Source organism: Amblyraja radiata, chromosome 8 (genome assembly GCF_010909765.2).
Source record: "Amblyraja radiata isolate CabotCenter1 chromosome 8, sAmbRad1.1.pri, whole genome shotgun sequence".
Taxonomy (NCBI): Eukaryota; Metazoa; Chordata; class Chondrichthyes; order Rajiformes; family Rajidae; genus Amblyraja; species Amblyraja radiata.
Window position 1 is genome coordinate 11,926,398 of NC_045963.1, and position 27,941 is coordinate 11,954,338.

A 27,941-nucleotide genomic window follows, 5' to 3' on the forward strand; every position below is an offset into this window, starting at 1 on the left:
AAAGCTTATCCACGTCAACTCTGTCTATCCCTCTCATCATTTTAAAGACCTCTATCAAGTCCCCCCTTAACCTTCTGCACTCCAAAGAATAAAGCCCTAACTTGTTCAACCTTACTCTGTAACTTAGTTGCTGAAACCCAGGCAACATTCTAGTAAATCTCCTCTGTACTCTCTCTATTTTGTTGACATCCTTCCTATAATTAGGCGACTAAAATTGTACACCATTCGGCCCTTTGAGCCAGCACCACCATTCACTGTGATCATGGCTGATCAGCCCCTATCAATAACCCGTGCCTGCCTTCTCCCCATATCCCTTTCTCCACTAGCCCCTAGAGCTCTATCTCTCTCTCTTAAATCTACAATTTAATCTAAACCAATTAACATACAGATCGGTACGTCTTTGGAGTGTGGGAGGAAACTGGAGCACCCGGAGAAAACCCACACATGTCATGGGGAGAACATACAAACTCTGTACAGACAGCACCCGTGGTCAGGATTGTACCTGGGTCTCTGGCGCTGTAATGCAGCAGCTCCACCGTTGCACAATGGTTGGTTAATACGTTTGCAGATGACACCAGGATTGCTGAGGTTGTAGACTGTGCGGAAGGCTGTCAAAGTATTCAGTGGGCTATATATCAGCTATAGAAATGGGCAGAGAAATGGCAATGGCAATACGATAGATAGTTTGTAAAAATAAAAAAATATGGTATGCTTGCATTCATTGGTTGAGGCAATGAGTATAAAGGTCAGCGGTGTTATGTGCAGCTCTATTGGACTTTGGTTAGCCCGCATTTGGAGGATTATGGTGCATTTGGAGGATTATGCAATTATGGTCACCCCAATGCAGGCAGGATGTGAATGCTTTGGAAAGGGTGCAGAGGAGGTTTTCAAGAATGATGCCTGGATTAGGTGGTTTTAGTTACAGGGAGAGGTTGGATAAACTTGGATTATTTTCTCTGGGATCCCAGATGCTGCAGGAAGACCTGATAAAGTATGTAAAATTATGAATGGCATACATAGCCTAGACAGTCAGAACCTTTTTCCCCATCATAAAAATATCATAGACAGATACAAAAAGCTGGAGTAACTCAGCAGGACAGGCAGCGTCTCTGGAGAGAAGGAATGGGTGACATTTCGGGTCGAGACCCTTCTTCAGTCATATCATATACTAGCAGGCATAGGACAATGTGGGATTATTATATCAAACAATAGTTCTGCATAATATTATTTTTTCTAGCCTGTGCAATGGCCTTAGCCTTCTCTTCAACAAGTTGTAGACAGTTTGCATCCCTACTCAGGACCAAATAAACCAATTATTACAGCAAAAACGGGTGAGTGGTGGAATATTGTGTTGGGGAATGGGTTGCGATGGGGGAATGGGACCCAACGGGTCCCACTTAGTCTAGTTTCATTGTAAAACCGAGTCTCATGGTTTTATGCACCCTTTCAGGTTACTGTCTAAATAATATGGTTGCTCGATGCATTGAATAATTTTGTTGCTTTGGGCCGCTTTCTCTTTCAAGCAGGAGAATGTCAATACTGCTAATAGTTCTGCCCCTGTCGGAATCATAGGAAGTAGTAATTCTCCCCTCTTTATACATTTACAATAACATGATATCTACTCAGTGCAATATTTGGTTCAATCCACAGGAAAGCCTCAAATTCCCAGGTAAATTCCCAGATAACTGGATTAAATCCTGAGCTAAAAGACAAAATGCTGGAAGAACTAAACAAGCCAGGCATCTGTGGAGAGAAAAAGGCAGATGACATTTCCAGTCTGGACCCTTCTTCTGACTGATGGAATCAGTCAAAAACTTTGCAGATGGTGAATTGCTACCCACAATTTAAGAAAAGACAGGCCAAACAATTGCTTTCTTACATTTTAATGATGTTAAAACAACATTGTATCTCTCCTGAACGCAGTACATCCATAAATAGCATGATTGTGAGATTCCCAGAACAGCACTGCTGGATATTTCTGTGCAAAGTCAGGTTGAGTTAGTTTCAGCTCAGTGCTACTGCTAAATTTCATGATTGCCAGCATTCAGCTCAGCAGCAGGGTCTAAAAGGACATGTTTTGTCTGCTTCTGTGCATTGAAAAATATAGACAACGTCTTCACTCCTTCAAATTCAGGCAGTGAGCGCAAACTGTCAGATTAAAACCAGCTGCCGCAGACCAAGCTACGAAGCTGAGAGTAAATGCAACTTTAACCTTCATTGGCAAAGTAGCCTTAGCACATGTGTGAACTTGGAATTGAGGTCACAACCCGAATGAAGATAAAAAATGCAGTTGGCCCTTTAGGTAAAACGGTTTCAAGGAAAGTAGGGCATGTAAAAATCTGGATATTCTGTGAATAAATAGCAGCAATCATTTGTCAGACTAGTGAATTGAAAATCAAATTGGAGATGAATTTTGATCATAGAGTTCATGGAGTCACAGAGTTATGCAGTGTGTAAAAAAAATCTCTCAAGTCTTCTAAAACATTCCCCCTCTCACCTTAAATATACGCTCTGTAGTTTTACACTCCTCATACCTTATCAGTATCTCTCATGATTTTATAAACCTCTATAATGTCACTCTTCAGCCTTCTTTGCTTCAGGGAAAATAGTCTTCGCCTTCCTTTCCTTATAACACCAACTCTCTGTTCCCAGCAACAATGTGTGTACCCGATCTTACTCACATGCGTCCAACAATATGGGGTCAAGGAAAGAGCGTTCACACCGCAGCCCTGTTTCCACCAATCTTTCCACCACCGCACACAAGAAATGACAAGACAGACGCCATTGTATACAGATGCCAAGAAGTGTGTTCAGCTCTGGCTGAACAACTTCTAATCTTGTGCGTGGACTCGATAAGAAGAAGTCCCACAATATGGCTGCCAGAACTGCATGACAATATTCCAGGTGCAGTCACACCAACATCTTGTACAGCCATAACGTGACATCCCCACACTTGTACTCAATACCCATTCAATGAAGGCAACTGTGCCAGAAGCCTTCTTCACAACCCTATCAGCTGTGTTGCACATTCAGGAAACAATACACCTGAGCCTCAAGGTCATTCTGTTTTGCAACACGTCCCAGGGCCCTGTCATGCACTGCGTATGTCCTGCACTGGTTTAATTTACCAAAATGCGTTGCTTTGTACTTTTATCCGAGTTAAAATCCATCTGCCAGTCCCTGGCCATTTTTCCAGTCGATCTCGATCCTCGAGAAGCTTTAAACAACCTCGTTACTGTCCAACACACCACCAATTCTGATGTCAAATACAAACTTGGTAATCAGTGAATTGAAAATCAAATTGGAGATGATTTTTTGATCATAGAGTTAATGGAGTCACAGAGTTATGCAGTGTGGGAAAAAAAACCTCTCAAGTCCCCTAAAACAATTGCATTCTCATACAAATAATTAATATAGATGACAAACAACATGAACTCAGCACCAATCTCCGTGCTAGACCGCTGGCCAACCTGAGAATCTCTACCGTCACCCTTTTGACTTCTTCTACCAAGGCAATGTTGTATCCCATTGGCTAGCTTACACTGTATTTACTATGATCCATCTTTCCAGATGATGTAAGACCTATGTAGACAAAATCTACCTCCTAGCTCTTATCAATTCTCTCAATCCCTCTTCAAAAACTCAACCAAAACCGTTAGCCATGATTTCTCATGACCAAAGCTAGGCTGACTATCTCCTGTAAGTCCTTGCATTTTTTGTTATTGCATAATTGGCCACATCACTTTGGAGAATTTTATTTTGTTTAGGAGCTTCTCCTGCAGATAAAATTCCTGCTGAAAAGTCAGCAATTGAATTTACCTGTGGGGTCTGAGACAACTAGAAAAGTCCACTGCATTTTTCTATACCACGTTAATCCAATTTTCAATTCAGTTTTTTTTTGTGCATTGCGCAAAGGAATTTATAAGCTATGATACCTATAATTTTTTATTCTTTATTTTCTCCTCACCTTCTCTGTTATTAGCCAGCACATTTCTGTCGTCGTTCTTGTATAGGAATATGAAAATGTTACTTGATGTTCTTTGAAGGCTATAAAACTGGGTTTACAGAGCCCTAGACCTGCAGTGGGCAGGTAGAGTTTCTTACGTAAACTGTCCCTTACTTTTTCACTCGGTTTCCTATCTTTCTCATAAATAATTCTTAGGGGACCGTTGATATTTATTGAACACATCACACAGGAGGTTTCAATCACACATTTCATGTCTCAGCAAACCATTGCATTGCTAAAGCTGAACCATCTCATACTTCAACTTTATGACCATTCACACTCGCAAACACCACAGTACATTTGTAAACATTTAAGGCATAGCAGACCTCATTTCACAATAGTAATAAACTGCAGGCTTGTCTCTCCAGTAACCTATTAAATTGGTCCATTTAAATCAAAAAGTGTTCATGCCTAAGCTGGATGCCATTTTGACATTTTGACGACATTCACTGAAGCCTAAAGCCACCTTCCTTTTTATAATTGACTATTCATTCTACCCTTACCTTCAGCCTTTATTCCTCTGCATTCTTGGCTGTTTTTTCTCCTTCTCCCAGTAAGTAATCCAAATCTGTTCTGCCTATGGTCAAGCTCACATCAACTTTTGCTAACCTGTATCCTTGTGCTTCCTCAAATTACACAGTAAACCCTCTTTATAACGGATTTTGGTTATAGCGGATGGGAGCATCCCAACTGGGCCGCACCACCTCCCCAGCTGCTTCCAGGCTGGACCTACCACCAGCCTCCTTGACCACTTCTAGGCGGTGCTTGCCGCCACCACCGCCAACCCTTACCCGTACTCCGGCCACCTGTGGGCTGCGACTGATGACTCCGCTGATCCCCGCCGCCCCCCACTAGCCATCAACTCACCCAGATTCCAGGCCCAGTTCCAGACCAATAGTCTGAGGAACGGTCCCAACATGAAATCTTACCTATACAAGCTCTCCAGAGATGCTGCCTGACCTGCTGAGTTACTCCAGCACTTTGTGACCTTTTGTGTATTAACCAGCGTCTGCAGTTCTTCATTTCTACTACGTGTGCAATGATACTCTATTACTCGGCAAACCCTTACTCGGTTATAGCGGACAATCGGCAATAATGGACACCATTCCCCCCCACTATAGTCCGTGATAATAAGGTTTAATGTACTGACACAAGGATATGCAACATATTAAAACTATTATCCTTGTTTTCTCCTTCAGCCCTGCAATTATTCAAAGTTTCTGCCCTCCTCCAATGCTTGACATTTTCTTATCCATAATATTTTAATTGTCAAATCACAGTGCGATGCTTTATTTTACATACCTAAGCATCAACAAAGTTACAAATAACCCCCTTTTCACCCAATGCCCCCCCCCCCCCCCCGGTCCCCTTTAGTTCCCGGCCGACCCCCTGAGCGACCTTTTAATTTGTCACCAACTACCTCTGATTAAACTGTCAGTCTGTCATAGTACTTCCATGTATAGCCAGGCATTGCTTTTGTTAATTATCTTCCTGATGCCACATAAATTGAATTTATTGTTGTTGTTATTCCATGTTTCTTTAGATCTATCTAATTAAGGGAGACTGCGGATGTTCAGATATGCTGGTCCAGACGTCACTAATGTTCATTTTGCCATTAACTCTGAATATTTTACAAGGCTAAATTATTCTGCTGCACACAGCCTGAATAACTCCTAATAATAAAATCACATTGGATTGTTACTCCTCCTGTGTATTACTTCAATAGAGATAATACAATATTAAAGTTGTCATGTTGTGATATATAATACACAATATTTTATAATGAGAATGTTTCATCCTGTGAGTGTGCAGTGTGGCCACATGATTTTCAAATATTGTTTGCTAATTAATTTGCATTGATCTTCCCTGAGGGTTAAAATAAAAAATGTTAAAATGTGTCAATTATCCTATGCAATTTCTTAATTATTCCTGAGACCTCGATCACTCCAAACCTCAGTGATCAGATTCTGTCAATGGAACCCTCTATTCTCTGAGACCCCACATCAGTAATCCTAATCCTTTGATATCAGAATATCTTTGTTCCTGCTGACCCTGATCTTCTGATCATTGGATGTCCCTCACCCAGACTCCAATGGAGCCTCAAACCCATCACTACCCATGCGAAAAGGACACATTGTTTGTGTAACAGTGGGTCAAGCTATAGAACATGTATCGGTAACGTTTCATGCGGGGACCCTTCTTCAGATGCATTCTGAACCAAAACATCACCTATCTATGTTCTCCAGAGATGCTGCCCAACCAGCTGAGTTACTCCAGTACTTTGTGTCGTTTATTGTAAACCAGCATCTGGAATTCCTTGTTTCTATACTTTTACTGTCAGGTCGGGGGGAGTTCCCCCCGCCACGGGTACCATGTAATCCCGTGCTACCTGCTCCAGGGTCGGATAGTCCCTGCTCCAGGGCGACTAAACCATCTCCCCCACCTGGTTTGCCAGGTGAGGAGGGGGCTGTGGACCTCCAGCAGGACCAAAAACAAGACCTGTCAAAGGGCGGATGAGCTCCTAGCGAGCCAACGGCCATCCACACTTCAGTAGAAGTTGCAATCACTGTCGTACATAGTATGTAAGGCACCGTGCCCGTTAATGTTTTCAACGATGATGATGATGATGATGATGCTTGCAACCAACATTTACATTTAAGTAGTGTACAAGAGTGCAAACAATTTCTGGGCCATGTATTTCTGTAATGCGTGATTTCTATGGATTACAGAACCAAGGCAGGTAGCTGAAGTCAACATATAATTGAGTCATGATTTCATTAAATAGCAGAATAGCATCATGGGTTCTTCTCCTAATCCTGTGTCCTTTGGCCCAATTTAATTCTAATTTAGTCCTAGACGATAACATACAAAATCACAAAGAAGATGTCTTGGATTTTGTGAAATAAAGATGTAAGGGAAATAGGTTGTGTAAAATGTAATGACCAAATATTTATTTCTTTGCATGAGTTTTAAAAGAAAGAACAAAGCAAAAATATTTAAAATTATTGAATGCACAAGGGCATATTTCATATTGATCAAGATCCACCAAATAACTTGACTTGATGATCATAGCTTCAACAACATTTCAAAGAAATCAACACCACACAGGCACAGCAACCCTACTTGACAGATACCCCACTTACATCCATTCCCTCACTACACCATCGATAATCAATAGCAACAGTTATTACCACCCACGGGATGGCAAACTCACCAAGCAACGTACCAAGATTCTTTAGACACTACTCTCCAACCCATAACCTCTATTAGCTAGGACAAGGTCAGGTAAAGCATGGGAATACTACAACTGGCACTTGCCCTCCAAGCCAAGCACCTTCCTGACTTGGTAATATATTGTTCCTTCACTGCCGCAGAGTCAGAATCCCCAAACTCCCTTCCTAGCAGCATTATGGTGATACCCACATCACAAGGACTGCAGCAGTTCAAGAAGGCAGCTCACCACCACATTCTCAAGAGCGGTTGGGGATGGGCAATTAAATGCTGGCTCAGCCCGTGAAGTCCACTTCTTTATAATGAATTAAATGTTATGAAGTGTTGATAAAACATATTTTTAATATGTTTAAATGATTGAGGACTATGGAAATCATAATGCACAGAACTATCATTAAAAGCTTTCACAACTGTGCTGAATGATTTGGCCACCTATTCCAAAAGAATGAATACAGTGCTGATAGTGCACTCGATGAAGATTGAAATATAGCTTTCAAAGGAAAAATACTCGAATGGAATAAACCTACAGGTGTATTTATTTGTATTATTAAAACGTTAGCCAAGTGACTCCCTTCTATGTTATATTTTATTATCATGGTATTACTCCAAATATCCGGGTCAATGTAACTTGGTTGTTTGCATCATTTTCCAGGGTACTTACCAATCTTTCTGGCAAAGTTATGTCGGGAGACTGGGATAATTTCCAATGGAAATTCTTTTTTCTCATTTTTAGACGGCGGTAGTGAGGATTTTAACAACTTGATGGACCAAATATGTATGGGCAGCAGTGTTTAGAAAGGATGTTTATGGGTTATGCGTTCATTGCTTTGACTCTTAGAAAATGGTTTGAATGTGGTGATTAAAATGTAACCAGTACTTAACCACACACTAGAAATAATGTGATCCGTGGTAATTGAATTTTATATTGCAAATACTCAAAGTCTGGGCAAAGATGATTTGTCTCTGGATTTTATTGAAAAGACTGGTTGTTAATTCAAAGGATTTTGAATATGTTTACGAATCTGTTTAATCTTTTCATTGAATATTGGTTTCAGCAATAAATACAATACAATACAATACTGTTTATTGTCATTTGAACCTCAAATGAAGTTCAAACGAAATTTGGTTTCTGCAGTTGTACAACAAGAAAAAAACCCAAGACACACAATTAACACAATTAACACAAATATCCATCACAGATAATCCCCTCCTCACTGTGATGGAAGGCAAAGTCATTGTTTCTCCCCTGTTTTCCATTCTTCTCCCGATGTTAAAGCCCCCGGCGGGCGATGGCAAGTCCCGCGGCCGTTAAAGCCGCGACTGGCGATGTAAGGCCCCGCTCTGGGTCGTTTTCAACCCCGCAATTCGGGCGGGAGAAGTTGCCGTTGCGGGAGCTCTGAAAAGCGGTCTCCCACCAGGGACCCGCGAGCTCCCAATGTCACCATCCACCGAGCCTGCGACTGGAGCCTCCGAAGCTCCGAAGTCGGGTCGCAGCTGCGCGCCACCACAGCTCCCCACGCTCCGAGGCCGACCAGCTCCATGGTGATGAATCCGCAGGCTCCGCGACTGGAGCCCCCAGGTCGTTCCGGTAGGAGGCCGCTCCAGGGTGCTAGGCCCCAACGACAGGTCCCCCGTACAGGGAAGAGATTTAAAAGTTCCCCCGCCCCCACCCCCACATATACACAGCTAAAAACAATATATAACTACAACCAAACTATACACTCAACAGGACAAAATTTAAAAAAAAGACAGACGGACTGCAGAGACTGCATAGGTGGAGAGTTTAGCTGAGTTCCTTTCAGCTATAACATGGGATATGTAAGCAACTTGCTGTAGTAGACCCAGGTTAAGGGGATAGTTGAATCACTGTCACAAAACACAGAAGCTCGTCACTCTCTCCCAGATTGAAATGAAGTGTTACAGAACCGTGGAATCGGACATCACAGAAATTGCCCCTTTCAGCCCACCTTACCCATACTACCAAATTGTCTATTTACACTAATCTCATTTGCCTGCATTAGACCTATATCCCTCTATGCCATTCCTATACTAGTTCTTGTAGAAATGTTTTTTAAACATTGAAATCATTTCTGCCTTTATCACGTCCTCTGGCAGCTTGTTCCACATAATGTAAAAAATGCCCCTCAAATTTAAGGGATATTCATGTAAAGATTCATGGACAAAAGTGGATTCACTTGCTGTATTCACATTGAAAAGTGATGCATTTGAGTCAGTCAAAAAGCAAAATTCCCAATTGCATTAAGGTTTTTTAAAACTGATTCTGCATTCAATGAATGATTTTGTAGAAGTAGCTAGCACATCCAAAAAGAAGCATCAGCATTCAACCTCGCTCAGATAAGTAAGTCCAAAACTTCAGAGTAATGATTTTGACTAAATCAAAGCAATTGGGGCTCTGGGTGGTGATGTCTGAGTGATGTGTTGTGGGCGATGCATGGCTATACACGGCCAAGAACTTACCAATTTGTTGAAAGAGATGCTGTGCCATTTAATACAATCTCATGGTAATTCAGCAATTGTAAGTATCAAGTATTTCAAGGTCAGGACTGCCCCTTGAAATTGGTAGGTAGCTCATAGACATCTTATAGCATGACTCACCACCAACCTACATAATGCCATAAAGAGATGTTATTTAGAGTAGAAACCTGATACCAATGTCTGAACAAGATAACATATCTCCCTGCTTCATGCGAAACTTCTTGAGTATGACATTAACAGCTTTGTCAGTTCTCAGCAATTAGCTAGGCAAATGTAGCTAAGAGATTGGAGAAGTATGCGGAAACATGGATGACATACGCATGAAGAATAAATCTTTTAGTTGCACTGGTAAATAGAAAGCAAATACTATTCATTGCAAACTAATTTCAATTGCATCTAAACTAATACATTTGGTTGTAAAAAGCAAAATTGGAAGCTAACCTTGTGATGCAAACATGAGTACCATGAAAGGAGAAGAGGATTTAGGATACAGGACTGCTGAACGCTACCAGATACTTCACATGATTTTTCAATTCTCCACAACAGCTCTTCCAATCTCATCCCCACTTACATCCCAACTTTCACATTTCTTTTGAGGCTTCCAATCCTTCTCTGCCCCCTGCCATGATCCGTTGCTGAAGACTTACAGCCAACGCCCAATCTGCCTCAGTCTGCCTCCCAATCTACTGGCTACAGATTGAAAACTGACAAAACGTGATGTCTGCTTCCACTAATAATTTCGCCAGGATTTGAAGATAACACATTCCAACCTCTAAACCGTCCTAATTCCGTAACAAAAACTGATATACTGGAAGAACGCAGCCAGTTGGTCAGAACCATTCTAGGGAAGGGTCACTGACCCAAAATATTGGCTGGTTACGTTTTCCATAGATGCTGATTTACAGGTTGAGTTCTTCCAGTGTTTCTGTTTGAGATCCAAGAATCTGCAGTTTTATTTATTTTCCAGTCCCAATGTCCTGGTGCCTCCCCTGCACTGCATTTTAGATTCATGCTCAAATTTTCACCGAGCCAGGCCAAACTGCAAGGGTTGCATAAAGCAATATGAAGAATTGGGTATTATATTAACTAAAGCCATTTTCAGCAACACAAACAGAATATTGCTGGCTCATTAATAATAAGATTACTGCAACAAGACATCATTTACATCAGAAAGATTTGCACTGAAAAAATATTTGAGTCATTTGGTGATAAAATAGCTCTTGATTAATGATGTTGCATTATTACTGAAGTCCACTAATTCATTGTGCTTGAAATACAATGAAAATAATCAGAATATTAACTCACGTTCAACTGCAAATGACATTTGAGACTAGATGGTATAGTTTTTGTAATGTTAATAATTCACCATTTCATTACACTACAGTACAAAATTATTTTAATATTTAAATAGCAACAATGTTCAAATCCCCATAATCCGTAAAGTAGAGATAATTAAAGAGTTAATCAAACATCGGAAGGTTTCAGCAATAGGAAGACATTGTAGACATCCTTTAAGCAAACGTCTGACTGAAAGTAATTAAGTGAGACATGGAAGATGAAGGCAATTGCTGACAGTGCATAAGCGATTAGTCAAACGTATTGTGCAGTAACCATGTGATTCTCAGTACTGAAAGCTAGAAGCAATTTCAGTTTTGTATGCTTGAGAATGGGAACACTGGGGATCCATGATTGTTGTGCAGTTACAGCAGCCATGGATATACAAAATAACATACTTTACTGGAGGATAATTAACGTGGCTCTTCTTATCATCTTAGCTGTGAGATCATCAGGTGAGCTGATAACTCAGGGGTTTAATAATCTGGATTTCTTGGTTATTATTCTGGTGCACCAACCTCTTCCCTGCTAATTAACACCTAAACCTGCTGGATTTTTTTGCAGTTCTGCATTCCTACTGTTTCTCTTTTTTTTAATAGACCCAATTCTATTGTGAGAGTTTATATTTTCTGACCTCATTTATTTGAGGACTATTGCTGAGCAAATCATATTTGGCTGGAAGTTTATATTTGCCTTACACCGATTTCAGGTCTTTTCAATTCTCTGATGGTTTATACCTGCCCACTTCCAGCCACACCAATATGAGCTTAATTCACTGGTGTCAAATTTTACCAGGGGCAATTGCAATCAGGTACATTGAAAAAATATCATTATCGTTGATTCATTGTGCATCAAGAAAATGTTAAATATAAATAAAACAAGAAACCAAAGAAGAATGTTTGTTTTTTAACTGCATGCAATAAAATACAAAATAAGCATCAGAAAAAAAGATATAGGATTTCACAACCATGCTACAAATTGCACACTAAAGGGATCTCTGGTACAGAATTCACCAGTAATCTCAAACTTTACTCTGCTTTCTCTTTACTGGCCTTACTGAGATTGACTATGATGCAAATTGGCTCCTGCCTCAGTAACGACGTGAACTCACTTCAATTTGCTTTGCGTCATAACAGATCGACTGTCATTGCAATCTCACTGGTTCTAAACACTGCTCTGGGCAACTTGGACAACAGGAGCACACGTCAAACTGTCTTTCATCGACTGCAGTTTGGCGTTCAACACCACCAACCCTTCCAAACATTGTCAAACTCAGGGAACTGGGACGATGTTTCTCCCAATACCACTGGGTCGTTAACTGCCTCATTTGCAGACCTCAGTCAGTGCAAATTGGCAACCACATCTCCTCCTTAATGACTATCAACATAGGGGCACCTCAGGGCTGCATGTTCAGTCCCTACTCTCTCTATACCCAGGACCGAGTAGCCAGATACAGTTGCAATGCCATCTTTAAATTTGCTGACGACACCACACTCATTGGATCAATAACGAGTGAGGATGAGTCGGAGTACAGGAGACAGATCGATTATCCAATTGCCAGAACAACAATATTGCATTCAACATTGGAGGACCAAGGAACTGATTGATGACTTCAGCATGAGAATGCCAAGTGTACTTGGCTTCATCAGCGACCTGGTGGTGGAGAGAATCAACAGCTTCAAGTTCCTGGGAGTTCACATCTCTAATAACTGTCCTGGGCCCAGCACATTAATGCAATCACAAAGAAAGCTCACCAATGCCTCTACTTCCTCAGATATTTGAGGGCAACAGGTCACAAAATATTCTATTGAACTCATACACATATATGGTGGAGAGTATACTGACAGGTTGCATCACCGCCTGGTTCAATAATTTGAACACTCAAGAGCAAAGGAGGCTGCAGAAAATGGTGGACATTGCCTCATCCATCAAACCTCATGGCATCCCCACCATGAAGGGATATATTGAAAGGGTTGCCTCAAAAAGCAGCTAATATTATCAAAGACCCACACCGATGTGGCCACACTGTCATTAACTCTAGGTTCAAGTTATTTCCATAAACCATCAGGTTCTTGAACCAGCCTGCACAACCCTAACCATTACCCTGAGGAACAAAGCACAATGAACTTTGCACTGCTTTAGTTGCTAGACATCCTTTGCACTATCATGGTTTACTTAAATTGATTGATAACGTTGCTTTTTTTATTGTTGTTGGTGCTTGTAAAGCTGCAGCAAGTAAGAATTTCATTGTTCCAGTTCATATCCGGTGCATATAACAAATAAGCATTCTTGGTATAAGCCTTCGCGATCTCTTGGTGATGCCTTATGTGTGACATGGTACTTGAAGTTCCAGTCTTTGACTGTGACCACTTGAGAGAGGCCAATAGATTTTTTGTAGCACTGAATCCAGATCTTGGAGCTTTCCTCATGGCATTGACCACAGCAATAAATTGTAGCAATAAATCTCGCAGCAGGGATTAATGGAGCAGGGCTTGGCACACTTGTAGCTGCTCTGGGAAGGTTTATTGTTTGAGAATCACAAACAATATCAATAGTTATTACAACATCGTCACTCATGGGGCTTTAAAAAGTCAATTGCAAAACCATCTAATTTAACTGAAATGATTAGAAACACAAACAGAAAGGAAATGCATCAACATGAGAAATGATCAGTTATTCTTCCAAAGTACAACCTCTTAGATTTTCTGAAATGTTCTGTTCTTCCTCCTCCTGATACTTACTTTCAGCATTTAAGATTACTAATAAATAATACTTAATTCCTTTCAGTCACATGATTTTTCTAACATGTCCAAATACTTTTATTCATAACCAAATATTTTTTATTAGTCGACCCAGTATTGTGAAAGAAGTTTGTTCCTTGAAAATATGTGTATTTACACTGTCTTCTTAGGACTGTTGTCCTCCCACAAAAAAAAACAATATCAGACATTGTTGCAGTCTTTAACTAAACAGGAGAATTTATTGAATAATTGAATTATAGATGATCGATGAATTACATCGAGATTGCTGCTTTGAAATGGATCACAATTTATGTTGGTGATTGTTCTCCACAACAGTAGTCAATGTAATTCTTTGCTTAAACCCCAATTACACATCCTTCCTTCAGTCTCTTTATTAACCTAATTAATCTCCTAGAAGTAAACCTTAGCTGCAGTCATTAAATACTGAAGTGAATTCTGTAATCTTATAATTCACACGTTTAAAACAAGTATCTATCGTTCTGTTTCCTCGAGTTCTTACATTTAATCTTGTACTCATATCCTCGTGTTCCAATTCTTCCAATCAATGGAAAAGATCACATATCAACCGTCTGATTTTCTTTTCAAGAAAGAGTATGGGATGTCAAAAGATATCATAAAATATCCTGTCTACTCTATTTCTTCAAATTTTTTAAACTAAAGTTTGTTGTGCAATATGTACATAGGTATATATAACATCCACATTACACAAACTGCATATATATATATATATATACAAAGCAATAATCAAACACAATTTATTAGATGAAGCATTATTTTGCAAGTAATGTTGCTGCGGGTTAAGCAAAGATAAAGAGCGCAATGTTCAAGGATATTTGACATTTAGGAAACATAGGTAGAAGGAAAAGGAAATGCAGTAGCACCATTAATATAAAGGTGAGATCATCCTGCAGCAAAAAAAAAAAAACATTCTGCCATCAACAAGGCCACTAGTTTTTGTTCTGTGTGTTCTATGAACTTACTAATCATATTTGCATCAAAACTGTGAATATTTATAACAAACTGTAAGAGCCCCAGCAGCAATTCCTGTGGTATACCACTGCTGACAGACTTCCAATTATAAAAGGAACTCTTTACCATCATCCTCTACTTATAGTCAGAGAGTGATAGAGTGATACAGTGTGGAAACAGGCCCTTTGGCCCAACTTGCCCACACCAGCCAACATATCCCAGCTACACTAGTCCCACTTGCCTGTGTTTGGTCCATAACCCTACAAATCTGTCCTATCCATGTACCTGCCTACCTGTTTCTTAAACGCTGGGATAGCCCCTGCCTCAACTACCTCCTCTGGCAGCTTGTTCCATACACCCACCACCCTTTTTGTGCAAAAGTTATGCTTCAGATTCCTATTAAATCTCTTCCGCTTCACCTTAAACCTATGTCCTCTGATCCTCGATTCACCTATTCTGGGCGAGAGACTCTATGCATCTACCCGATCTATTCCTCTCATGATTTTAAACTTCTTGCTACCAAACCAATTTGGATCCTATTTGATCAATTGGTCTTCCCATGGGATCAAAACCTCTGGGCAATCGTCTAAGTGGACCTTGTCAAAGACCTTACTGAATCCCATATATTCTATATCAATCTATCTGCCAAATCAGTACATTTTATTACCTTTTAGAAAAACTCAATCTAATTGTTCTGATAGTCTCTTGCCAATAACCAGGCTGTGTTGTTTATCTTTGATTCATAAACTGCCTTTTCAAGTGTAGATTAATCCAATCTTTTCACAAAAGAAACTGTGATGGTACTAGCTAGCAAAAGCATCTTCCACAATGCTTGAGATTCTCAAATTACTCTTCAGGATTGGAAAGTAGTAAATGTGACCTCACTATTTAAGAAGGGAAAGTGACGAAAACTATTATTTTAATTGGGAAGGTGGTGAAGTCTATTGTGAACAAAGTAATAACAGAACTCCTTGAAAAGAATTATAGGATTGAGCAGAATTAGCATGAAATTCTGAAAGGGAAATATGTACATGTAAAGCTACTGGTGAATGTACAGGAGTTGTTTGAGGACGTAACCAGTGGATTAGATAAGAAAGAGCCCGTAGATGTAAAATATTTGGATTTTCAGAAAGCTTTTAAAAAACTCCCACTCAGAGAGAGCACAAAGAGTTGAAGGCTATGTGCTTGTCAGTCAAACATCAAAGAGTAGAAATATATAGATTTTTCTCAGGTTGGCAAACTGTGACTGGTGGATTGGTCTCCCAGTGACCCCGTGGGTTTTCTCCAGGTGATCTGGTTTCCTCCCACATTCCAAAGATGTGCAGGTTTGTAAATTAATTGGCCTCTGAAAATTGCCCCTAGTGTGTAGGATGCATAACTGGGAAAACAGAACTCACTTATGGGTGATCATTGGTCGGTGTGGACTCGGTGGGCTGAAGGGCCTGTTTCTTTAAACTAAACTAATCCTCAGAGCTGTTTCTTGAGCCCCAGAGATACATGATTTATATCAACATTTATCTGAGGAGACTGAATATCATATTTCCAAGTTAGCTGATAATACAAAACTGGTTGCGACTGTGAGAAGGAAGGAGAATGTTAAGAGGCTTCATGAAGATAGAGACCTGAATAGTTGGACAATTCCATGATAGTGTAGAAAAATGTAAGGTCTTTCACGCTGACCCATAAACATAATAACATACAGACTGAGCTTTATAAACAGAGGCATGGAGTAGGAGACCAAAGGATTCATAATAAAATGCTACTTCAGTCACAACTGGAGTTTAGTATTCACTTCTGGGAGGCACATTATGCAAAAGATGTGAAAGCTTTGGTGAGGGTGCAGAAGAAACTTATGAATATTATTCTAGAATTGAGGAACTTCTGTTTTGTGGCTATTCTAGAGAAGCTATGTTTTTTTTCTTTGGAATTTGGTTTATTTAGTTTAGAGATACAGCGCGGAAACCGGCCCTTTGGCCCACCGAGTCCGCACCGAACAGTGATCCCCGCACATTAACATAACTCTAGTACACACATGGGACCATTTTACATTTATGCCAAGCCAATTAACCTACAAACCTGTACGTCTTTGGAGTGCGGGAGGAAATCTAAGATCTAGGAGAAAACCCATGCAGGTCACAGGGAGAACGTACAAACTCCACACAGACAGCACCCATAGTCATGTTCGAATCTGGTCTCTGACGCTGTAAGGCAGTAACTCTACCGCTACACCACCGTGGAATGGAGCAGTTGTGAGGAGATCTGACACTTACTACCATTGGTGGAGGGATCAAGAACCAGGGGATATAGAATGAATGAGATTGATAAAGGAACCAGCGGTGACACAAGGATTATTCTTACACAATAAGCAGGATTGCACTGTTAGTTATTTTAGCAGAGGCAGCTTTAACAGTACCATTCAAAATAGAACCGATAAGGTAAGGGTTGTGGAGGGAGAGAAATTGGGTTCAGGGTTGGGGTGGAGTGGGACAGGACTCTATGTCAGAGCAATCCAGTTCTCACATACAGCTAGTACAGTCATAGAGCCAAATGGCTCAATGTTGCAATTGTTTTGTGATTCTGTATTATTATAAAAATGGAACAAAAAATTTTACAAAAATTACAATACAGCACGTATTTCCTGAGAAAAATTGCAAATGCTAGAAATCTGAAATTAAATCAGAAAATTATGGTAAGGCACAATGCAAGAAAAGGTAGGTGAACAATTTAAGGTACCAAACCGATTTGAAATGGTAATATAAACCAAATGAAATGGTAACATAAATGAATCACCAATAAGGTTGTCACTAATCTAACGGATGTTTACGTCAAATCTTACACTGAGGTAACAGATTGCAGTAAATAGAAAGTGCACTTTAGTTGCACTAAATACAGCTGGACTAAGCAGTTAATCTTCTGCTGCCTGTCACCACCCACACATTCCCAGTGTAAGTATCGGGTAATAATAATAATAATAATAAATTTTATTTATGGGCGCCTTTCAAGAGTCTCAAGGACACAAAGGAGCTGGATGTCTCAACTGTTATGTTCCTCATGACTAGATAGTCCACTATCACATGTGTCAACCTTGACTGCATCTCCTCGCACCCTTCCACCCAAAAACACCATCCCCTATGCTCAATTTCTCTGTCTCCACTACATCTGCTGCCAAGATGTGGCTGCCATTCTAGGCCATCCAAGGTGTTGTCTTTCTTCAGTAAATGTCATTTCCCTTCTGCTGTCATGGATGGAGTCGTCACGCAGGTTTCATCTGTGCCCCTTAGTTCAACTCTCGCTTCTCCTCTCCCCGGATAGAATAAGGATAGCGTTCCTCTGGTCCTCGCCTTTCACCCTACCAGACTTTGCATCCAACACATCATCCTCTGGCATTTTCATCACCTTCAATGTGATCCCTCCACCCATCATATCTTCACATCCCCACGCTTTTCCGCCTTCTGCAGAGACCGCTCCCCCTGCAACATCCGTTCGCTTCCTTGCCAATCTGCTCCCCTCCCTAGGTACTTTCCCCTGTAACCGCAGCAGATGTAACACCTGTCCCTACATGACCTCCATCCGGGAACACAGCACCCCTTCCAGATGTAACAGAGGTTCACGTGCACCTCGTGAAACCTCATGTACTGCATTTGGTGCTCTCGATTTGGTCTCCTTTACCTGAGACTAAGCATGGACGAGGCAGCTGAATAATTTCACACTGATTGCCAAGGCTTGTTGAAATATCTGGTTACTTATCATTTTTACTATCCGTCTCATTCCCATATCGACTTTTTTGTCCTTGGCCTCCTCCATTGCCAGACTGAGGAGGATCCCCGAATCCCCCATTTCCCTATTGTCCCTCTTCCTTCCCTTCCCCCTGCCCCCTTCCACCCATATCCCTCCCTCGAGCTTTACCTCACAACTCTTCTTCTTATCTGACACCATTTTACCTCCATTTCACCTCTAACCTTTGTCACATTCCAGCCACCTGCCAATGAATCCCTCAGCTGTATCCACCTATCGCTTGCCAGATTTGTCCCGCCCCCACGTCTCTTTTCTCCCCCTTACTCCATTCAATCTGAAGAAGGTTCGTGACCCAACAGATCGTCTGTCCATTCCCTCCTCAGATGCTGCCTGACCCGTTGAGTTTTTTGAGTGTTCTGATCACATGTCAAGGTTCACAAAGAAAGATAAGCAACTCGGCATGTCAGTCAATTGGCTCCTGAATAAATCATTCCCTGCTTGCTATCCTCAACACAGATGGGAGGATATATGGGAGGAAAATAAAAGTTACTGATGAGATAAATGTTGGTATGCATTTGCAGTTCAGGTCAACAGGATAACCAGCCTGTTCATTGGGCTTACTCTGTGCTCTCCCTACTGTAACATAGAAACATAGAAAATAGGTGCAGGAGTAGGCCATTCGGCCCTTCGAGCCTGCACCGCCATTCAATATGATCATGGCTGATCATCCAACTCAGTATCCTGTACCTGCCTTCTCTCCATACCCCCTGATCCCATTAGCCACAAGGGCCACATCTAACTCCCTCTTAAATAAAGCCAATGAACTGGCCTCAACTATCTTCTGTGGCAAAGAATTCCAGAGATTCACCACTCTCTGTGTGAAAATTTTTTTTCTCATCTCGGTCCTAAAAGATTTCCCCCTTATCCTTAAACTGTGACCCCCTTGTTCTGGACTTCCCCAACATCGGGAACAACCTTCCTGCAACTAGCCTGTCCAACCCCTTAAGAATTTTGTAAGTTTCTATAAGATCCCCCCTCAATCTTCTAAATTCCAGCAAGTACAAGCCAAGTCTATCCAGTCTTTCTTCATATGAAAGTCCTGACATCCCAGGAATCAGTCCGGTGAACCTTCTCTGTACTCCCTCTATGGCAAGAATGTCTTTCCTCAGATTAGGAGACCAAAACTGTACGCAATACTCCAGGTGTGATCTCTCCAAGACCCTGTACAACTGCAGTAGAACCTCCCTGCTCCTATACTCAAATCCTTTTGCTATGAATGCTAACATACCATTCGCTTTCTTCACTGCCTGCTGCACCTGCATGCCTACTTTCAATGACTGGTGTACCATGACACCCAGGTCTCATTGCATCTCCCCTTTTCCTAATCGGCCACCATTTAGATAATAGTCTACTTTCCTGTTTTTGCCACCAAAGTGGATAACCTCACATTTATCCACTGTAATGCCAATCCAGTACATGCCACTCTGCCATTGACAAAACATGTTTATGATTCAGAATAATATTTATCACTGAGAGTCATAAAGCTATTGCCGCATATTTTCTTTATTAAGCTTGAATGGAATGATTGTGTTTAGTACGGACCAAAGATCTTATAGCGTATGGACTGCTTCAGGAACATTGCTGAAGTAAATGCTCTGTTTTCTGTAAAATATAAAAACAAGAACTTTTATTTGACTGTGATAAATTACTCTGCAGTATTCTCAACAATCCATCTGTACAGATTTTATTAAAACAATTTTATTTTTGAAAGCATGCATAAATATGTTAAATGGCTACAAAACATGCACTAAGTGTTCACATAACTCACATGAAAAGGAGGTGTTTCTAAGTACTGCAGGGTGGATGCTTGTAAAAATAATTCCAATGTTATGTCTGTGGACAGAAGAAATGCAGAAAGACGTTTGGTGGCAACGACAATACGAGTCATTTGTGATATTTTACAAAGGTCAAGAAAGTTAGAATTAAAGTAATTAAAATGTTGTACTTTTAATTGTCTCTTGCACCCAAGAAATTTGAAAACTACATTATTTTGAAGAAAGCCCGAATGATTTTGAATAAAAAATTAGCTTTATCGAAAGTAAGTCAAGTATATCTTTATTGTCATTTTCCTGAGTACTCACATACCCAGAGGAAACAAAAAAACGTTGCTCAACCAGTGTCCATTCAGTGTGCAATAAAAAATAAATAGAAATAAAAATACATATATCATGAACAAATTAAACACTCTACTCTCTACTAAACATCAACAGGTGTTCCGATCGGCAGCGGCACGACAGTGGCTCTGCTGCAGTGTGTCCAGGTTGGTGGTTGGTGCGCGATACTTTGGCAGGGGGCAAAGTCCGTTTATCAGTCTTATAGCCTGCGGGAAGAAGCTGAGGAGCATCCTGCTGGTTTTGCAGCTAATGCTCCTGTTCCTCTTCCCAGATGGCAGGATGGAGAATATGTCTCGTAATTGAATCAAATGATAATAAAACTGAACAATATCTGGATGAAATATACCTTCATAGATGGTACTTTCTTCTACTGAATGCATTTAAACAATACATTGAGCAGCTATGTTGCTCTGGATCAATGAAATAAGTAAGCCAAGGAAAACAATAGTAAAAGATGCTGAAATTGCATAAATTGCATAATTCTTCGCCTGGTACGCTAAATATCATAGTTGGGAAGTCGTAAGAAATTGTTTTAAAGTAAATCAATGGGTTTAGTTAAAAAAAAAGGTACTTGCAGAATGAAGTTAAATAAAAATCTCCAGCTCTTCTGATTCTGCTGCAACACAAAGCCTGGATTAAAACAGCTGATCTAACGTCATCAATAAGGAACCTCTTGACCTTTTAACCCTCAAACCGCTGATTAACAACCTTCTTCTGCTTTGTGTAATAGTACGGTAATGTTATTTAGTTTCATTTAGAGATACAGTGCCGAAAGAGGCCCTTCGGCCCACCAAGTCCGCACCGACCAGCGTACCCCGCACATTAACACAATCCCACACACACGAGGCACAATTTACATTTATACCAAGCCAATCAACCTACAAACCTGTATGTCTTTGGAGTGTGGGAAGAAACCGAAGACCTCGAGAAAACCGACGTGGTCACGGGGAGAACGTGCATACTCCTTACAGACAGCACCCATAGTCGGGATCGAACCCGGGTCTCTGGCGCTGCAAGCACTGTGTAGGCAGCAACTCTACCGCTGCACCACCATGCTGCCCTTTCTTTATTTGTTATAATAAAGTTAAGAACTTCTGTTTTTCATATTGCATATTAAACTTGCACCAGAAAATAACAATTGTTTCCCACTGAAGATGATGAATGTATATTTCAGACTGTAAGAAATACTTTCCTCACTTCATTACAATTGTCGAGCCTCTGTCTCCTCTCCATTTCAAAGCTAACTGAAGAAGGTATGGGTGTAGTATTATTTCCTCCTATAACTTAAACTCACTTGCCACCAGGGCCAAGACTGTCATCTGGTAACCAGTTCCCTAATATATCCAATGCAAATGCACCTTGTTTCGCTGTTGGACACCAACAGTGTTTTTAAAATTACTTTTTGTTACATAGAAATAAAATGTCCGCACTTCCCCTCATCAAGACCTCTTCCTTTGCACCTATAATTCAATATAGGCCAGTCAACAATAAGTATATTCTTTGCGTTTTTTATGAATGAGCATATAATAGCTGTCATTGATCACAGAGCATTTTGGCTGAGCACAAAAAAATTATTCCGTCTTCAGTTGTGGTCAGTGATTATGGTATCGATCACAGGGAGTATATATTTCTCAGCTACTGTTAGCCTGTGTCAAAATATCCTCAAAAATTATAATCAAATTAATGTTCTTTTTCAGAAAGATGCTGCATAATTTATAGGTTATGTATTGACCAAAACCCTCAGATCATTGGGTTATGTATGTGCCGACGATTCAAAGAAACAGCTTCTTGCTTCCCTTGGAAACAGCCAACACAGAGGGAGAAAAATCAATAGTAATGTTTTGAGTAGCCTTGCTTTTGCTTTGTTTTTGTATTTGGTTTTAATTACAGTTTATCATTCCTTTAACCAAGCACTGAATTACCATTGACCATAAATAATGATATAGCATTGTAGCTGTGATCAGTAAAAGCCTGATCATCACTTGAAAAACACAAAAGAAACTTAGCTGATAAGAAATTAATGTATTGAATCCCACTGTCATTATTACTGATTTGCAAACTAATCATGAGCACATTTGGAATGTAATATGGCATTTATATACAGCAAATCTATTGGGATTGAAATGTGCTTTTTGCAAGTGAGAATATTTGTGTTGGTGGAGAAGAAATCTATCATATTATTCAGGAGCAGGCAACAATAAGTGAGACTGGGTCATCTTTTTTTTCCAGCCAGGACCTGTGACCTCAGTGGTATTAAATTCATCATCCACTCCTTTGCTACCCTAACAAAATGATCTCCATCTGACCATACAAAAGGGCCATTCCAAATCACCCACAATTTTTCTTTCTGTCAGAAAGGATTTCTGCAACTGGGCCTTGATGAATTAGCACCTTATGAATTCATTACAGCTGAACAGCCAGATTTTCAGTTACTTACATCTCCGTCTCTTCCCTAAGCAGCTGCCTTTCACAGCTTCCATCTTTATCAGGTTTTCGTACAAGGATTAGAGGCATTATGAGATTATGGCTCAGTAGGAAGCAGCTGATTGTGACCTGCATTGTCTACTTGTAGATGTGAGTAAATATGACAGTTCTAAATAGCCAGGTATTGAGCATGTTTCGCATTTTTAAAAGAAATCTGAGCAGAATATGTACAAAAAGAAATCAGGATAAAAACTGTAGCTGTGCTCTGCCTTCTTTATTGTAAATGTTCTGAATTACAATCCAAATTGTTTAACCTTTTTGATCTTATGGTAATGTATTTGCATTGTGCTCACTCAAACCACAAGGAGAAGAGATTATTTCAGTTTTTTTCTAAAAGAGTCTCTTACTGTAGATCAAATTAATGTTGTAATCTGTAATTGTTCGTCATTATACATTTTCAAGAATATCCAGATAGCCAGACAAACAAATATCTGGAAATTACATTTTGTGTTCATTGGAAGTGATAGTTACACCAGAGAGAATATCTTTCTAATAATTCTATATTAACTAGAAACCTCATTCAGTCTATTGTGATAAGGATGCAAGATATATTGTTGTATACAGTTTTTCATCCATTCTAAAACATATGTGAACACATAAAACACAACTTTAACGTACAAAATAATTATATGTTAAAGCCATATGTTTGGTTTTATTTTGTGAGAATAAACAAGTTGGAGTTAAATAGAAAACCATTTTCTTTCTGCCGACATGGCATTCAAGAAGACTCAGTGATAGAACATTTCACAGCATTGTTTCAATATGACAGATAAGCTATTAATTGTTAATATATGAAAGAACTTCAAAGGACATTAGAAGCAGCCGTAAGTCAAATTTCAAACTCATTAAAATGGAATATCTGGAAAATGCAATTGTAACACTTGAACGTGTGATCATGAAAGCAACTCTTTATTCATACTTTAGCTGATAAACATAAAATATAGAAGATAGAAAAAGTACAGGACAGGAACTGTCCCATTGGCCCACGATTTCTGTTCAGAACGTAATAGCAAGATAAAATAAGTTAATTTGCCTGCACATGACTCATACCCCTCCACTCCTTGCTTATCCATCTAGTATATATCTAAAAATCTCTTAAATGCATCTATCATCACTGCTGATAGCATGTGCCAGGCACCCACCACACTGTGTAAAAAATCTTGCCCTGCACACCCTGGGGAAATGGATCTGACTGTCTACCCTATCTATGCCTTTGATAATTTTATATACTTCTATCCAGTCTCCCCACATCCAAATCTGTCCAACTTCTCTTTGCTGCTATTACCCCTAATACAGGAAGTATTCTGGTAAAATTATTCTGCACCCCTTGCAAAGCCCCCACATCCTCCCTGTAATGGGCATCCAGGACTTCATGTAATACTCTAAGTGAGGCCTAACTAAAGGCTTATAAAGTTGCATCGTGACTTTCGGCCTCAAGGCTCTGACCAATGAAGGCGAGCATAGCAAACCCATTCTTTATCACTCTATCTACTTGTGTTGCCACATTCAGTGAGCTGTGGACCTGGACCTCAAGATGCTCAAGAGTCAAGAGTCAACAGTGTTTTATTGTCACATGTCCCAGATAGGACAATGAAATTCTTACTTGCTGCAGCACAACAGAATATGTAAACATCGTACATAACGGGAGCAGAGAAAAAGTTCAGTATGTGCATACACTGCTGTATACACTGCACATATACTCAATAAATAACAAATATAGTGCAATAATAATAATAGTCTGTTGCAGTTCAGAGCTTATTTGTTGTCGTGTTTAATAGCCTGACGGCTGTCGGGAAGAAGCTGTTCCTGAACCTGGACAGTTTTCAGGCTCCTGTACATTCTCTCCGATGGCAATGGGGAAATGAATGTGTGGCCAGGATGATGTGGATCTTTGATGATGTTGGCTGCCTTTTTGAGGCAGTGACTTCGATCCCTTCGATGGTGGGGAGGTCAAAGCCGGTGATGGACAGGGCAGTGGTCAAAACTTTTTACAGTCTTTTCTGCTGCTGGACGGTCAAGCTGCAGAATCAGGCCATGATGCAACCAGTCAGCATGCGCTCTACTGTGCACCTGTAGAAGTTCAGGAGAATCCTCTTTGACATGTCGAATCTCCGTAATCTTCAAAGGAAGTAGAGTTGCTGATGTGCCTTCTTTATAATTGCATCAGTGTGCTGGGTCCAGGAAAGATCTTCGGAAATATGCATGCCGAGGAATTTGAGGTTTTTGACCCTCTCCACTATCGCCCCATTGATGTAAACAGGATTGTGGGTCCTCATCCTTCCCTTACCAATGTCCACAATCAGCACATCAATGCTGATGTCTTTCCATCTACTATATACCCCTCCCTTATATTTGACCTCCTAAAATACAACACCTCACACTTGCTCGACAGATTGCTCCACGTAAATAATGTTTATGGTTGAATGATAGGATCAGAGAGTAGACACGAGGAACTGCAGATGTTTGTTCACAAAAATAGACTCAAAGTCCTGGAGTAACTCAGTGGGTCAGGTAGCATTTCTGGAGAAGGGTCCTGACCCAAATCATCATCTATCCATGTTCTCCAGAGATGTTGCCTGACCCGTTGAGTTACTCGGCACTTTGTATATCCAAGAGTAGTTGTGTATTGGAGGATGGTTTAAGATGAAATGCTGTGCTTTAAAATAGAACAATCTTAATTACCCACTCATGGAAAGTGGATGGATGGGCAGTTAAAATCGTCCAGGCTACCAAACCAGTCAGGGACCACTGGATTGAACCATCTCAATTTTAAACAGTTCAGAAAGTAGGGAGTGAAACGCACCACCTGGAATGGGTAGTTTTGCTTTTTATTTGGGCAATGTTTTTATTCTCAGTAAAAATTTAATTGAAAGGCCTTAGCAGAAAATCAAAGCTAGATTCTTGCTTAATCAGCCCAGTGGAAAAAGAAATGGTGACAGAGAGAGACAAAATCCTTTCTGCTACTTTTGTTGAAGGGACTGGAGGCTCAGGAGTGGTCTCCAAACTCAATTAGAAAATTTTAGGCTCAGCCATCGCAAATGAGTCTCCTCTTGTCAGCCACATCAGATCCTTGTGATCTGTTACTTCTTTTCAGCAGGTGGGCTCCAAGCCGCATATTTTCCAACTTTTCTAGTTGTTATCTTTGCGGGCAAGGAGCAATTGAAGGGTTAACTAGTAGGATGTTAAAAGGAGCAGTGGATAAGTTTCAAACTCATACATTTGCTAACTCACTTGCCAAGATCTTGCCCAATGGTAAAATCAGAGTTCACACATAAAATCTTGTGAATTAAAAAATAGCACATGGTTTTCTGTTATTTCACAGACAGTATTTGTAAATGGGGCAGATATTTGCTGTTGCCACCCTCTCACAGTACGACATCCACTGATTCACACTCTACCAGTTCCAATGGATAGGTTACATTCTTCTCATTCCTGACATCAAATTCTTGAAACTGACATTATTCTCCAAGCTTTGTTCATGCTGAAATATCTCAGAGGACGGCTAAAATATGTCTAAGGCCACCTCAGAGTATCTTGAGGGGGAAAAAACACATCTACACCCACCCATAGGTATCCTTGGCCTAAGATTGCTCATACTGGCAGTGAAGTCCTGGGAAGGCACCTGGCAGTTTGAGTCTTTCCACCAGAGCATGTGGAAGGAAGCAAGTGCAAACAGCAGGAGCAATATTCAGCAATCCAATGAACCCATGCACCTGTGGAGCTCAACTTGCCACTCTTACAGATCCCATATAGAACTCAATCATTGCCTACTGTGTGGAAGTACATCAAAGTCAACTCCAAAGGACTGCCTAAGAAGAAGGTAAAATCTTCCCAGTGGAGTCACCATTGAATGACAATCAAAGACCAAATACTTGGATCAGGTAAATGAAGAGTTTGCTGTATTTCAAAGGAATACATACATTTGCAATATATATCTGGCATAGATATTATGTCTCAAATACGTAAAAATAAATGATCTTGAGACAAAACAAAACTGGCATGCCAGTTGACAGACCTGCTGGTTATAGTTGGTTAAGGTAAATCCAATTGCTTCTATTTATGTCGGGTCTTTGAATAACGTAATATCTAGAGTGTTTCCTTTGGATCCAAAGCATCTTAGACATCATGCTGGGATTCTAAAATAAATTAGAGGTTACCAAAGGCAAAACATTAAAACTCCAATAATCCACCATCCTTGGGACTCGAATAGTACCAAACTAACAGATTTTCTGCATCTGTGGGAAGAGAACCTGAATTTTAGATGAATGACTGTTCATCAGAACTGAGATGGAGAGTAAAAGCACATTAAGCCACAGATAATGTGGGGAGGAGCAACAGCCTTCTTGGGTGTGACACTACAAACTTGGCACACCTGTATTTGGGTAATTTCTCCCATTCTCTTCTGCAGATCCTCTCAAGTTCTGTCAGATTGGATGGGGAGCATCGATGCATAGCTATTTTCAAGTCCCTCCAGAGATATTTGATCGGGTTCAAGTCCAGGCTCTGGCTGGGCCACTCAAGGACATTCACAGACTTGTCACGAAGACACTCCTGTGTTGTTTTGACTGTGTGCTTAGGGTCGTTGTCCTGTTGGAAGGTGAACCTTTGGCCCAGTCTGAGGTCCTGAATACTCTGAAGCAGGTTTTCATCAAGGATCTCTCTCTACTTTGTTCCGTTCATCTTTCCCTCAATCCTGACTAGTCTCCCAGTTCCTGCCGCTGAAAAACATCACCACAGCATGATGCTGCC

The 27,941-nt window shown here is 40.4% G+C and overlaps 1 long non-coding RNA gene across 1 annotated transcript; it reads left to right on the forward strand.

Annotated features, from left to right (window-relative positions):
• Positions 1 to 2,704: 2,704 nt before the first annotated feature.
• Positions 2,705 to 27,941, forward strand: LOC116975738. Its single transcript, XR_004412735.1, has 4 exons — positions 2,705 to 2,862; positions 16,239 to 16,243; positions 27,480 to 27,486; positions 27,930 to 27,941. It is a non-coding gene; the product is annotated as an uncharacterized LOC116975738 (long non-coding RNA).